Genomic DNA, 16427 nt, shown 5'->3' on the forward strand with positions numbered 1-16427 from the left:
GGGCGACTGGAATATAGTTGTAGGGGAAGGAGTAGAAGAAAAGGTTACAGGAGAATATGGGCTTGGGACAAGGAATGAAAGAGGAGAAAGACTAATCGAGTTCGGTAACAAGTTTCAGCTAGTAATAGCGAATACCCTGTTCAAGAATCACAAGAGGAGGAGGTATACTTGGAAAAGGCCGGGAGATACGGGAAGATTTCAATTAGATTACATCATGGTCAGACACAGATTCCGAAATCAGATACTGGATTGTAAGGCGTATCCAGGAGCAAATATATACTCAGATCACAATATAGTAGTGATGAAGAGTAGGCTGAAGTTCAAGACATTAGTCAGGAAGAATCAATACGCAAAGAAGTGGGATACGGAACTTCTAAGGAATGACGAGATACGTTTAAAGGTCTCTAACTCTATAGATACAGCAATAAGGAATAGCGCAGTAGGCAGTACAGTTGAAGAGGAATGGACATCTCTAAAAAGGGCCGTCACAGAAGTTGGGCAGGAAAACATAGGTACAAAGAAGGTAGCTGCGAATAAACCATGGGTAACAGAAGAAATACTTCAGTTGATTGATGAAAGGAGGAAGTACAAACATGTTCCGGGAAAATCAGGAATACAGAAATACAAGTCGCTGAGGAATGAATAAATAGGAAGTGCAGGAAAGCTAAGACGAAATGGCTGCAGGGAAAATGTGAAGACATCGAAAAAATATGATTGTCGGAAGGACAGACTCAGCATACAGGAAAGTCAAAACAACCTTTGTTGACATTAAAAGCAACGGTGGTAACATTAAGAGTGCAACGGGAATTCCACTGTTAAATGCAGAGGAGAGAGCAGATAGGTGTAAAGAATACATTGAAAGCCTCTATGAAGGTGAAGATTTGTTTGATGTGATAGAAGAAGAAACAGGAGTAGATTTAGAAGAGATTGGGGATCCAGTATTAGAATCGGAATTTAAAAGAGCTTTGGAGAACTTACGGTCAAATAAGGCAGAAGGGACAGATAACATTCCATCAGAATTTCTAAAATCAGTAGGGGAAGTGGCAACAAAACGACTACTCGCGTTGGTGTGTAGAATATATGAGTCTGGCGACATACCATCTGACTTTCGGAAAAGCATCATCCATACAATTCCGAGGACGGAAAGAGCTGACAAGTGCGAGAATTATCGCACAATCAGCTTAACAGCTCATGCATCGAAGCTGCATACGAGAATAATATACAGAGGAATGGAAAAGGAAATTGAGAATGCGCTAGGTGACGATCAGTTTGGCTTTAGGAAAAGTAAAGGCACGAGAGAGGCAATTCTGACGTTACGGCTAATAATGGAAGCAAGGCTAAAGAGAAATCAAGACACGTTCATAGGATTTGAAGATCTGGAAAAAGCGTCCGACAATATAAAATGGTGCAAGCTGTTCGAGATACTGAAAAAAGTATGGGTAAGCTATAGGGAGAGACGGGTCATATACAATATGTACAACAACCAAGTGGGAATAATAAGAGTGGTCGATCAAGAACGAAGTGCTCGTATTAAGAAGGGTATAAGACAAGGCTATAGCCTTTCGCCCCTACTCTTCAATCTGTACATCGAAGAAGCAATGATGGAAATAAAAGAAAGATTCAGGAGTGGAATTAAAATACAAGGTGAAAGGATATCAATGATACGATTCGCTGATGACATTACTATCCTGAGTGAAAGTGAAGAAGCATTAAATGATCCGCTGAACGGAATGAACAGTCTAATGAGTACACAGTCTGGTTTGAGAGTAAATCGGAGAAAGACGAAGGTAATGAGAAGTAGCAGAAATGAGAACAGCGAGAAACTTAACATCAGGATTGATGGTCACGAAGTCAATGAAGTTAAGGAATTCTGCTACCTAGGCAGTAAAATAACCAATGACGGACAGAGAAAGGAGGACATCAAAAGCAGACTCACTATGGCAAAAAAGGCATTTCTGGCCAAGAGAAGTCTACTAATATCAAATACCAGCCTTAATTTGAGGAAGAAATTTCGGAGGATGTACGTCTGGAGTACAGCATTGTATGGTAGTGAAACATGGACTGTGGGAAAACCGGAACAGAAGAGAATCGAAGCATTTGAGATGTGGTACAATAGACGAATGTTGAAAATTAGGTGGACTGATAAGGTAAGGAATGAGGAGGTTCTACGCAGAATCGAAGAGGAAAGTAAGAGGTGGAAAACACTGATAAGGAGAAGGGACGGGATGATAGGACATCTGCTAAGACATGAGGGAATGACTTCCATGGTACTAGAGGGAACTGTAGAGGGCAAAAACTGTAGAGGAAAACAGAGATTGGAATACGTCAAGCAAATAATTGAGGACGTAGGTTGCAAGTGCTGCTCTTAGATGAAGAGGTTAGCACAGGAAAGGAATTCGTGGCGAGCCGCATCAAACCAGTCAGTAGACTGATGACAAAAAAAAAAAATCAAGTGTGTTTTTACAGCCGTTTACTATTGGCGTAGGCCCATGAACTAACTGTTCGAAATAATGTTCAGAGAATGCATTTAGCAAAATATCGGATGATGATTTATGCGTACCTCCGGAATTAAACATGTTTTCCGTCAACATATCGAGGGCAAATTAAAGTCACCACCAACTATAATCGTATAAGTCGGGTACGTGTTTGACATTAAACTCAAGTTTTCTTTGAATCTTTCAGCAACTGTATCATCTGAATTCAGAGGTTGGTAAAAGGATGCATTTATTATTTTATTCCGGTTGCCAACAATGTCCTCTGCCCATATTACCTCACAGGAACTATTTACGTCAATTTCGTGACAAGATAAACTACGTGATACCTTAACTTTTCCCGGCGAATCAAATGTTCAAATAACTTACGGGTTTGCTGCCGGGTGACGTCGTCGAACACCGCCGATATTTCGACAGGAGCACACCCTGCCATTCTCAAGGCACAAAGGCAAGTAAGAAAAAATGTGCAAGCAAATTTAATACCTCGGTTCACAGAGGAGAAACAAGGAAGACACCACACACAGAACAAGTGTCAGCACATCCAAAGATAACCAACACCAGAAATATCGATAGTTACTATTAATCTACAGGTGAGGTAGCACTAATTCTGTCCCTCTGTTTTTTGATGAGAGACAGAGCCGGATTCGAAGCAGCATTTAAACAAAATCAACCATCTCTGTTAATAAGGTTGCTTGATAGTCTGCTTTCAACAGCTTCCTTAATAACACTATCCCAATAGCTGGTTGTGTAAGCCAGAATTTCCGTGGCGTTGTATTCCATAGGATTGCCGGTGTCAAGGCAATATTCTGCAATAGCGTATTTGCTCGGCAGCTGTAAGCGCGTGTGACGCTTATGTTCAATACACCGGTCTTCCACAGTCCTGACTGTCTGACCAATATATGACATGCCACAACTGCAAGGAATACGATAGATCCCAGCCTTACGCCAACCAAGATCATCTTTCAAGGACGCCAACAGGGCCTTAGTGTTAGAAGGTGGTCGAAAAACACATTTCACATCATATTTCCGCAAAATACGGCCAATCCTGTTTCAACAAGATAAACTACTTATAACAGCAACAAACACGCCACCACCAACCGTGTTTAGCCTCCTATACTTTCGAAACACCATTACGTTCTTCGCAAAAATTTCGGATAAGTTTATCTCTGGCTTTAGCCAGTTTTCAGTGCGTATGCCGATTTGAGCATCAGTTCTTTCTTTTAGCGCTTGGAGCTCTGGTACTTTCCCAACACAGCTACTACAATTCACAACTGTTATAACGATGTTTCCTGTATCTACGTTCATCCTGTGTTCGACCTACACTCTTTGTGACTGATGCCTATCTTGTGTTTTCCCGAGACCCTCTAACCATAAAAACCACCCAGTCCATGCCACACATCTCCTGCTACCCGTGTAGCCGCCTCCTGCTTATAGAGGACACATTATCTATTCAGCAGATCCCGAAACCGAACCACCCTTCGGCGCAAGTCGATGAATCTGCAGCCTACACGGTCGCAGAACCGTCTGAGCATCTGATTCAGACTCTCCACTCGGCTCTATTCCCTAGGTCCGCAATAGGACCTGTCGACTCTGCTTTCATCTTGCAAGCAAGACTGGCAGCCTGTACCACTTCCGTTAGCCGCTCGATACCAGAGGGAATCTCTTCTGATCCAAAGCGACACACATCTTTGGTACCGACGTGAGCAACCACCTGCAGTTGGCTGCATCCTGTGTTCTTCATGTCATCCGGGAGGACCCGTTCCACATCTGAAATGTCTCCATCCCGTATGCACACGGAGTGCACATTGGTTTTGTTTCCCTTTTTCGCAGCCATGACCTGTAACGCGCCTCACGTTGGAGATCTCAACTATCAATAATCCCACCCTCTGTCCGGATCATGCGGGCTGAGAGGTTTCCTCTGAAACAGAACACCGGGTTCAGCGACAGTATCAGCCACAGACAGCACGTGGAACCTATTTGTCAGACAAACCGGGGACGCCTTATGTGCAGCCGCCTGGGAAGTCTTTCGCCGCCTGCTACGCCCTGGGGCAATCTCCCACTCAACCACAGGTGACAGATCAACCTCAGTGCGAGCATTAACTCGGATGGCCACTGATGAGGATCGATCGGAGGACTCGGACGTGCTGGACGTCCATTGGATCCCCAATGCCGGCCCACAGCAGTGGTGCCCACTCACTGCAGCCTTAAGCTGTGTAACCGAAGCCATCACAGCCTGCAGCTGAGAGCTAAGTGTTACCAACTCGGCTAGCATCCACACACAACAATCGCAGTCCCTGTCCACAGTAGAAACCATGTAAAACTAAACTATGCTGATAAACGGACTATCGGAACGTGCTGCGCAACTATACTGTAGACCCTGATGAAAAGGCAGGAATTGTGTCTAATAAATTAGACTAATAGGCAGAGATTCAAAACCGTTACAACCGAAGCACTCAGGTGAAACTATATAATTCGTTCCTAGTTAGGAACTTGTAAAAGTCACAAAATCGGTTACTTCCTGTTGCTGCTTGTGTCTCGGCCGGCTTCTACTGCATGACTGACTTTGGTAAATCGATTGAAATATTTTCTTTCCTTGTAGCTATGTCTGACTGTTCGACATCTGTGATTGCCCTTTTTAGTACGTCCAGTCCTCTTCAAATGAACTGTCTGCTGTGCTATTCCTAATCGCAGTATCCATATCCTTAACTTCAAAGCGTCTCATCATTCCTCAGTACTGAAGTACTTCAATATACCACTTTCTTCCACACACTGATTCTTCCGCACGCTTCTCTTAAACCTCAGTTTCCTCTTCATCATTACTAAATTATGATCTGGGTCTGTATATGCTCCTGGATACGGCTTACAGTCCGGTACTGGTTTTGGAATCTCTGTTTCCAGGTTCTTCTTGAACAGAGGCTTCGTAGTTACCATCTAAGATTTATTGCAGAACTCCATTAGTCTTTTTTCTCTCTCACTGCAACTGTCTAGCCCGTATACTCGAGAAGTCCTTTCTTTTGTCCTTTCCCCTACAATCGCTTTCCCATCTTCGCGATTATTAGATTATCATCTCCCTTCATTTACTGAGTTAGCTCATATGCTTTCTTTGTCTCTTTATCTTATGCTTGTGACGTCGGCATGTATATCCAAACTAACGTTTTGGGAATTGATTTTCTGTTGATTCTGAGGCAAATACCCTCACCCAACTGTTTCCAGTAGCTCTCTGCCTGCCTACTTTCCAACTGATAACGAATCCTGTTTGCGTTGTACAATTTTCTGCTGCAGTTGACTTTATCCTTTACCCGTCTGAAGCGTCGTTTCTCCATTTCACTTCGCTGACTCTCACTGTATGATGTAGCCTTAGTAATTTTCCTTTTCAGATTTTCTGGTTTTCCTACTACGTTAAAACTTCCTTCATTCCGTGACCCTCCGGTGGAATTTTATGCCTTTGTTCGTTATTTCCCCTTTTTATCTTTTACTTATGCTCATCTCCACCTTGGAAATCCCCTCCGGAATCTTTTGCCATTGCAGAGATTATGAAAACAGTTCCAGGCGTCATGCCTTTTGGATGCACATCACGATTCTTAATCCAGTTGTTTCTGTTGCCTCCTGTATCCTCTTGTCGTTGATGATCTCTGATTCTTCTACCTGTTTAGGGCCAGTTTCTCAACCCAAGGGTAAGAGGGTGGCCTGAAACTGTGTCCACTCCCGCGTCCGCTTTTACAGGACCTTTGGCAGAGTGAGAGTGATTTCTTATACGAGAAGCTTTCGGGCGCCGTTGCTGATGATTTTTATGCAGAATGTAAGCAGTGTATGGGTTATAACCAGGGTCCATGACGTTTTGATTACGAATCAAAAACGCTAAGCCTCGACCAACGATTCCTCCAGTATTATGGTGATACATACCCGTAGTCGTTAGCAAAGATATTCTAAAGGTTGATCTTGTCAATCAGAATTAGCGACTACCGTCGAGGCTCCTGGAATTTTGTTGTGTAGCGGTAGTGTCGCTGGGTATTTATTGTAACTAATGTATACCAAACTATTGCAATTAAAAGGACCTGAAAAATATATTGTTATTTTACCAGAGTTAGCTTGTTATTTATTTTACGGTGTACAAACCTCCTCCTTGGTTGTGTTGATTTTATGCAAAGATTAATTAGGCCACCTCAGGTGGAGCTCAGTGTAAGGCGACTGCAGGACAAGTAAGGTCAGGTAAGTTTACGAGGTGTGCCGTTGAACTACAAGTACGCAGACCCAAAAGGGTAGGTTTCTGTTTGAAGTTGATCACGCCCACTATTGTTCCTCCTCTTACTACGAGTGACAGTTCATTCTGAAAGACGTTATACTTTATAGACGTGTTTTTCCAGCTTTTCCCTCAGTATATAATGATGTACTTATGATTCACAGCTACATTGTGGCGACTGACCCATCGTATAGGAAAGTCAAAAAAACTCTCAGTGAAATTAAAAGCAAGGGTGTTAACGTTCAGAACGGAATGGGAATTCCGTTGTTAAGCGGAAAGGAGAAAGCGGATAGGTGGAAAAAGAACGTTGAAGACCTCTATGAGGGGGAGGATTTGTCTGATGGCGTGAAAGAAGAAGTTGTAGTCGACCTGGAAGAGACGGAGTATCCAGTATTTGAGGCAGGATTTAAAACGCTGGAGGAAGTGAGATAAAATAAGGCACAAGGGATGGGTGACATTCCACTGGAATTTTAAAAATCATTGCAGGAAGTGGCAACTAAACGATTATCCAGCTTGGTGTGTAGAATCTACAGACTCGCGAAGTACCACCAGACTTCCGGAAAATACCATCACCACAATTCGAAGATTTCAAAGGCAGATAAATGCGAGAAATACCGCACAATCAGCTTAACAGCTCATACATTGAAGCTACTGACAAGAATAGTATACAGAAGCATGGAAAACAAAACTGAGGATCTGTGAGATCGCGATCAGTTTGGTTTGAGGAAACATAAGGGTATCAAAGAAGCAATTCTGACGACGCGCTTGATAATGGCAGCAAGAATGAAGGGAAATCAAGGCAAGCTCATAGGTTTTGTCGATCTAGAAAAAGGGTTAGATCATTAAAATGATGTAAGATGTTCCAAATTCTAAGAAAAACAGAAATCAGCTGTAGGGCAAGACGGATGATATACAATATGTACAAGAACCAAGAGGGAACAACAAGATTAGAGGGTCAAAAATCAAGTGCAAGGATTAAAAATGGCGTATCACAGGGATGCAGTGTGTCGTCCCTACTGTTCATTCTACACATCGCAGAAGCAATGACGGAAACAAAGAAGTTCAAGACAGGGATAAAAATTGTGGGTTACAGGATACCAACGGTAAAATTCCCTGGTGCTACTGCTATGCCCACTGAAAGTGAAGGAGAATTATATGATGTTTTGGATGGAATAAACAGTCCAATGATTAAAGCGTGCGAATTGAGAGTAAACAAGAAAAAGACAGAAGTAATGATAAGCAGCAGAATTGAGAGTAGCGAAATGTTTAAAATCAAAATTGGTGTTCACGAAGTAAACGAAGTTAATAAATTTTATCTTGGAATCAAAAGAACCTATGACCAGAGAAGCAAGGAGGACATAAAAAGCGGAATATCACCAGAAAAGAGGGTATTCCTGACTTAGAAAAGTCTAACGCTATCAAATATAGGCCTTAATTTGCGAAAAAATTATGAGAACGTACTTTTGGAACACAGTATTGTATGGTAGTGAATCATGGAGCAGAAGAAAATCGAAGTGTTTGAGATTCGCTGCTACAGAAAACTGCTGAAAATTAGGAATGTGTTGATATTAGGTAGTTCCCTTCTTTTACCCTTCTTCTATATCGGAGTCATTTGCGTTTTTACCCGCTCGTTTAGGACATCGCGCTGGGCGAGATTTTCGCAATAAATTCAAGGTATGTAAGAGGCAAAGGCAGAAGTGTACTCTCTGTAGAATCGAACTGTGAATTCATCTGGACATAGCAAGTTATTTGTTTTCAACTGTTTCACCTGCTTCTCTACGCTCGACGGCCAAACGACGTTATGAGTGTACGAACTTTCTGCGTCAGTGATTTGTCAAAGGCAAAATTAATACATCAGCTTTTCTTTTGTTGTCTGCTGTTGCCACAGTAGACTCGTTGACGAGTGACTGTATAGAAAGCTTCGACCCACTTGCTGATTTTACGTAGGACCAGAATTTTCTCGGGTTGTCGGCAAAATGTCTTGCTGAGCTGCTATGGTAAAATCGGTATGCTTCGCACATCGATATTTCTACTAACGTCTGCCTGTCGACATTTCCACGTGCAACAATCTCTGCGTCCACAACATTTTACATATTTTGTCTTTAATCGACGGTGAATCATTTCCGTCCTTAATCCACTTATTCGGCACATGCTTCTCCTGAGCGCGATTTACTGTGAGTTTAGCCGTTGCTCGTAATTCGTCTACGTCCATCTCACTAGAATGAAATGATGCACGTTTATTGTCTAAGTAGAATGCTAACAACCGCTTACCTGTTATTTACAGCCCTACTACTCTCTTTGCCTTCTCTCTGGTTTTAATAACTATAGTAACCAACGTCTTTATGATGACATCATGAACACTAATCCCTGTTGCTAAAATTGTTCCATTTCATGTACGTTGGCGAACTAACTGCTCAAGACTATTTTCTGAAAATGTTTTCAGGAGCACTTCACAAGACTATCTGTCTGTACTAGTTGCAATGAAACTTTAAATGACCCATTCGATACCGGCTAAATTTAAGTCGCCTCCTACTAATACTATGACTGGGGTAGGGGAAAGAAGAGTAAAACGGAGTGTGCGGATCAAACTGGGTAGCTTCAGTTTTCTATTACGATAGCGGCCATTCGTCTGATAACACTTACAGCTGCTAACAATCGTCAGTCTGGCAGTCGCAAATAGCCGTCATTAGCGATCGCCTGTTAACTTTTGCTTCATTCTTAAAGTTTTGCTGAAAATTTCTTCAATGTTGATGCTTCTTGGAGCAGTGTCTTGAGAACAAATATTAGCTGACATTAGCAGTTAAGTTACTATTTCAGCTCAGCATGTTTCTTAGGGTGTTTCAATGTTTGAGTGATGCACATGCTGTGAATGCTAGCTTTCCAAAGTCGCGTTTTGTTGAATCTTGCACTGTGGAGCAAAATAAGATATACTGGGTGGGGAAAAATCGTCTTGGAAAAAAAGCTTGTAAGTCATCCTATGAAAGCTGATCTGATAAAAAGTCCAAAGAAAACACCGACAGAAGAAATGGCAAAGGAGAAATATTGACCTTCTTCCCATGTAAAAACGATTTGGAATTTGAAGGAAAAGCCAGGAAAGATAAAGAAGAAAAGAGAAACGCAAAACGAAAACTTTATATTCAAAGAAACAAAAGAGTCAAGCTGTAATGTAGATGAAGTAGCAAAATACAACAGTTTGAAACACTAAACGAGTTAAAAAGACAAAAATTAAAAAAAAAAAGATTCTCCGATTTCATTTATGGATTCTTCCGTTACTTCTTGGTAGAACAGTTCCATATTTGAGATTGAGTAACAAGTACACTTTCTTTGTTCTACCGATCAGTAGAACAAAAACAATGCACTTTTTATTCAACCTTAAAGATCCTTCTACTTTATCAGACGAAGAATACCTAGACGAAGCAAGTATTTTTGGTAATGGGCTGTATCAAGACTCGTTATCAAGGGAGGGATGGAACCAGTCTCTATCTCATGAACAGTGTTCTAGTCCTGAGAAAGAACACAACTACCTCGTCTGTTATTTACGTTCTTAGTAAAGCTTAGTTTCTGTTTCTTATTAGGACCAATTATTGAGAACATTGACTATGTTAGTAAAATATTTCGAATTTTTGAAGTTCTTTCTTAAAAAAGACTTTTGGTATTCAAGAAACATTATCGTATCACTTGGCAGTATATTTTAATTGTTTTCATATATTTCTTGCACCACAATAAATGTTTAATATTGTTTTTAATTTTTTCCATTCTTTTAAATGGTGGTTCGTTTTTCCGTTTACCCGTTTCTTAAAATTATTTTTTATGCTGCGATGGTTCTTCTAGGCTGAAACCGGACTAGTATCATGTAAAGAATATCGAGCAATCTTAGTATTGCAAACTTGTTGATCACAGAAAATAATCTATCTGAATTAACACTTTTTCCCTAGTCGCCCCTACTGAGCGTTCACTTTCTGTGAATGATTCTTCTATAGAACTGTTACGGCGGAATCAGACGGCAAGTAAAAGCATACGATGATTAACTTGGGTCCACCTAGGCTGGTTACTCTGGACCAACACAATAAATCGTAAGAAGAGTTCTGATTCACAAAAATTCAAATATCATGTTATTAAATAAGCTACAGGCTCCATTGACTCTCTAACTACATTTCTCCATGTTTGACAGAAGTGCGAGGCCTCTGGGAAGTGGCAACTTGCGTGGCGCAAATCGTCGCACTAAAAATTACCTCTTACCTGAATGGATAAACCCTTGCGCCAAACATCCTACACACTCATTGGGAGATCATCATGTATCCTTACGGCCATATCACATAACAATGTAAGAAGTGAACTGCTGATCCTTAACTGTAAACTTCCCGAATAGACCAGTGCGTAGTGCCTGTCGAATATAGAGCTCTAGGATTCGAGATATTGGCTACTGAGCCAGGTGTTCGCCATGTTAGAACTGATAAAAGTCTGTCACATTAGTTAACTAATAGATTGCAGTACCCGTGGTCTACGGGCAGTGTCTGATTCATAATCAAAACGTCCTCGGCTCCGGGTTCGTCCCGCCACCGCTTAAATTTTGATTAATAAGCAGCGTTAGAGGCCGAAGACTTCCGGCATACGAAGTCACCCACATTGTGCCAATGACGTTGTCAAAGAGGGCGAAGGAGGAGACAGAGTTTCAGAGCATCTCATGTCCTTGGGGTGGGAAACTGCCCATAAAGGGGGAAGAATCAGCAACGACCAAAGGCATGAAGATGCAGAAGACAATCAAAACCACTCCATTTAAGACACGTAACGTGTATCCACAGGATATGTGGCCTGTAATTGAAAAGTGTAATGATGATTTCTCCATTGGCGAAAGATTCTCCATTCGGATCTCCGACAGGAGACTGCCAGAAAAAGATTGAACCACCAACGAAAGGACAACGTTCTACCAGTCGGGGCCTGGAATGTCAGAAGCTTGAATGTGGTAGGGAAGCTAGAAAATCTAAAAAGATAAATACAAAGGCTCCATCTAGATATAGTAGATGTCAGTGAAGTGTAATGGAGAGAAGATAAGTATATCTGGTCAGATGCGTATAGGGCAATGTCAACAGCAGCATAAAATAGTATAACGGGAGTAGGATTCGTTATGAATAGGAAGGTGGGGCAATGAATGTGTTGCTGTGAACAGTTCAGTGATAGGGTTGTTCTTGTCAGAGTCGACAGCAAACCAACACCGACAGCGATAGTTCAGCTATACACGCCGACGTCGCAAGCTGAAGATGAAAAATAGAGAAAGTGTATGAGGATATTGAAAGGGTAGTACAGTACGTAAAGAAAGATGAAAATCTAATAGTCATGGGCGACTGGAATGCAGTTGGAGGGGAAGAAGTACAAGAAAAGGTTACAGAGGAATATGCTCTTGGGGCAAGGAATGAGAGAGGAGAACGACTAATTGAGTTCTGTAATAAATTTTGGCTAGTAATAGCGAATACTCTGTCCAAGAATCACAAGATGAGGGGGTATACTTGGGAAAGGCTTGGCGATACCGGAAAATTTCAGTTAGACTACATCATGGTCAGAGAGAGATTCCGAAATCAGATTTTGGATTGTAAGGCTTACTCAGGAGCAGATATAGACCCAGACCACAATGTAGTAGTGATGAAGAGTAAGCTGAAGTTGACGAGGTAAGCCAGAATGAATCAATATGGAAAGAAGTGGGATATGGAAGTACTAAGGAATGACAAGATACATTTGAAGTTCTTTAAGTTTATAGATGAGAGAGCAATAAGGACTAGCTCTGTAGGCAGTGCAGTTGAAGGGAAATGAAGATCTCGAAAAAGGGCAATCGCAGAAGGTGAAAGAAAACATAGGTAAAAAGAAGGTAACTGCAAAGAAACCATGTGCAACAGAAGAAATACCTCAATTAATCGATGAAAGAAGTAAGTACAAAAAAATATTCAGGGAAATTGAGGGATACAGAAATACAAGTCGCTGCTGAATGAAATAAAAAGGAAGTGCAAGGAAGCTAAGACGAAATGGCTGCAAGAAAAAAAGTGAAGAAATCGAAGAAGAAATGATAGTCGGGAGGACTGCCTCAGCGTACAGAAAAGTCAAAACAGCCTTCGGTGAAATTGAAAGCAAAGGTGATAACGTTAAGATTGCAAACGAAATTTTATTTTTAAATGCAGAGGAGAGAGTGGACGGGTGCAAAGAATACATTGAAGGCCTGTATGAAGGGGAAGAATTGTCTGATGTGATAGAACAGGAAAGGGAAGTCGATTTTGAAGGGATGGGGGATCCAATATTAGAATTGAGAAAGCTTTGGAGGACGTGAGATCAAATAACGTAGGAGAGATCGATACCATTACATCAAAATTTCTAAAATCGTTATGGGAAGTAGCAACAAAACGATTATTCACGTTGGTGACTAGAATGTATAAGTCTGGCAATATACCGTCTGACTTTCGGAAAAATATCGACCACACGATTCCGAAGACTGCAAGAGTCTGACAAGTGCGAGAATTGTCGCACAATCAGCTTAACAACTCATGCATCCAAGTTGCTGGCAACAATAATATACAGAAGACTGGAAAAGAAAACTGAGGATGTGTTAGACGACGATCAGTTTGGCTGTAGGAAAGGTGAAGGCTCCAGAGAGGCAATTCTGAGATTGCGATTGAAAATGAAAGCAAGAGCAAAAAATAAATAAATAAATAAATCAAAAGACATTCATAGGATTTGTTGACCTAGAAAAAGCGTTAGACAGTGAAAATGGTGCAAGATATATGAAATTCTGAGAAAAATAGGGGAAAACTGTAGGGAAAGACGGGTAATATGCAATATGTACAAGAGCCAAGAGGGAATAATAAGAGTGTGCGACCAAGAACGGAGATCTTTCGTCCCTCCTGTTCAATCTGTGAGGGATGTAGTCTTTCGTCCCTACTGTTCAATCTGTACATCGAAGAAGTAATTATGGAAATGAAAGATTCAGGAGTGGAATTAACATTCAAAGTGAAAGGCCATCAATGATGATTCGCTGATGACATTGCTATCCGTAGTGAAAGTGAAGAAGAATTAAATGATTTGCTCAATGGAATGATCATTCTAATGTTTACGGAATGTAGACTGAGAGTAAATCGAAGAAAGACGAAATAACAACTATTTTATTCACTATCACACATTGTCAGGTTGGCAAGCTGTAGGTGAGTAACCAGTATCTGGCATGTGCCTATCATTCCGCCTGAAGGAACGCTCGTCATTATTTTAATACTGCCCAGATCAAGAGAATGAATAAAATCCTTTGGTAAGTTTCCAATAGAGACGCTCAGTGTTAAAAATACGATGAGTTACTGGGATTTCACCAAAATTCCACCAGAATTGGAAATCTATTTTTGTGAGTTGTTAACCTTTTCTCACTCGAAGAAGCATCACCGTTTGGGAGTAATGGCCACATTTCTCTTGGTGACTGCTGTAATTGTACTTCCTTTGTAATAGTGTAATTTGCCAAACTCATCTCACAGCAGCTACTGAGACAAAGTTCCGAAACGGAGTGCCTCATTAAACAAGTAATTGGCAATCACAGTGCTCAATAGCTTACGAAAAACCTCATAGCGTCGGTTTGCAGTAACATAAAAGAAGAAATTTCATCTTTAATTTTATGCTGAAAAGCTCTTGTTTCGCTAGCTGTCGATAACTCTAAATTACAGTCACTCGAGCGAAATAAATCAAGGGGAAGTATATATCGCCATGTACCCGTGGTCTAAGGGACGCCGGCACGGTAGCTCAGCGTGTTCGGTCAGGGGGTTAGCTGCCCTCTGTAATAAAAAAACTGAGGTAATAGATCAACAACGAACTTAAAAGGGTGTCTTACGACGTCCGCCCCGATCAGATTCAACGAACAAAATGAGATTTTTTTTTAAAAAAAAAAAGATGTGGCGTCTTTGATTCATAATCAAACGTCTTCGGTCCCGGGTTCGATCCCCGCCACTGCCTAAATTTTGATAAAATAATCAGCATTGGCGGCCGAAGACTTCCGGCATAAAAGTCAGCCTCATTCTGCCAACGGCCTTGTCAAAGAGGGCGGAGGAGCGGATAGAGGTTCAGGGCACTCTCTTCTCCTAGGGGTGGGAAATTGCTCCTAAAGGAGGAAGAATCAGCAATGATCAACGACATGAGGATGCAAAAGGCAATGGAAACCACTGCATTAAAGAGACGTAACGTGTATCCACAGGACATGTGGCCTGTAGTTGAAGAAGTGTCATGATGATATCTCCATTGGCAAAAGATTCAGGAATAGCCCCCCATTCGGATCTCCGGGAGGGGACTGCCAAGGGGGAGGTTACCATGAGAAAAAGATTGAATAATCAACGAAAGGATAATGTTCTACGAGTCGGGGCGTGGAATGTCAGAAGCTTGAAAGTAGTAGAGAAACTAGAAAATCTGAAAAAGGAAATGCAAAGGCTCAATCTAGATACAGTAGGGGTCAGTGAAGTGAAGTGGAAGGAAGACAAGGATTTCTGGTCACATGAGTATCGGGTAATATCAACAGCAGCAGACAATGGTATAACAGGTGTAGGATTCGTTACGAACAGGAAGGTAGGGCAGAGGGTGTGTTACTGTGAACAGTTTAGTGACCGGGATGTTCTAATCAGAATTGACAGCAGACCAACACCGACAACGATAGTTCAGGTATACACGCTGACGTCGCAAGCTGAAGATGAACAGATAGAGAAGGTGTATGAGGATATTGAAAGGGTAATGCAGTATGAAAAGAGGGACGAAAATCTAATAATGGGCGACTGGAATGCAGTTGTAGGGGAAGGAGTAGAATAAAAGGTTACAGGAGAATATGGGCTTGGGACAAGGAATGAAAGAGGAGAAAGACTAATTGAGTTCGGTAACAAGTTTCAGCTAGTAACAGCGAATACCCTGTTCAAGAATCACAAGAGGAGGAGGTATACATGGAAAAGGCCGGGAGATACGGGAAGATTTCAATTAGATTAGATCATGGTCAGACAGAGATTCCGAAATCAGATACTGGATTGTAGAAGAAAAGGTTACAGGAGAATATGGGCTTGGGACAAGGAATAAAAGAGGAGAAAGACTAATTGAGTTCGGTAACAAGTTTCAGCTAGTAATAGCGAATACCCTGTTCAAGAATCACAAGAGGAGGAGGTATACTTGGAAGAGGCAGGGAGATACGGGAAGATTTCAATTAGATTACATCATGGTCAGACACAGATTCCGAAATCAGATACTGGATTGTAAGGCGTACCCAGGAGCAGATATAGACTCAGATCACAATATAGTAGTGATGAAGAGTAGGCTGAAGTTCAAGACATTAGTCAGGAAGAATCAATACGCAAAGAAGTGAGATACAGAAGCTCTAAGGAATGACGAGATACGTTTGAAGTTCTCTAACGCTATAGATACAGCAATATGAAACAGCGCAGTAAGCAGCACAGTTGAAGAGGAATGGACATCTCTAAAAAGGGCCATCACAGAAGTTGGGAAGGAAAATATAGGTACAAAGAAGGTAGCTGCGAAGAAACCATGGGTAACAGAAGAAATACTTCAGTTGATTGATGAAAGTAGGAAGTACAAACATGTTCCGGGAAAATCAGGAATACAGAAATACAAGTCGCTGGAGGAATGAAATAAATAGGAAGTGCAGGGAAGCTAAGATGAAATGGCTGCAGAAAAAATGTGAAGACATC

At 41.4% G+C, this 16427-nt stretch overlaps 1 protein-coding gene across 1 annotated transcript in view; it reads right to left on the reverse strand.

Annotated features, from left to right (window-relative positions):
* LOC126284726 (chymotrypsinogen A-like) overlaps positions 1–16427 on the reverse strand; it is an 87158-nt gene that overhangs the window by 41624 nt on the left and 29107 nt on the right. The gene's annotated exons all lie outside the window — the stretch shown is intronic.

Source organism: Schistocerca gregaria, chromosome 8 (genome assembly GCF_023897955.1).
Source record: "Schistocerca gregaria isolate iqSchGreg1 chromosome 8, iqSchGreg1.2, whole genome shotgun sequence".
In the NCBI taxonomy this organism is placed as follows: domain Eukaryota; kingdom Metazoa; phylum Arthropoda; class Insecta; order Orthoptera; family Acrididae; genus Schistocerca; species Schistocerca gregaria.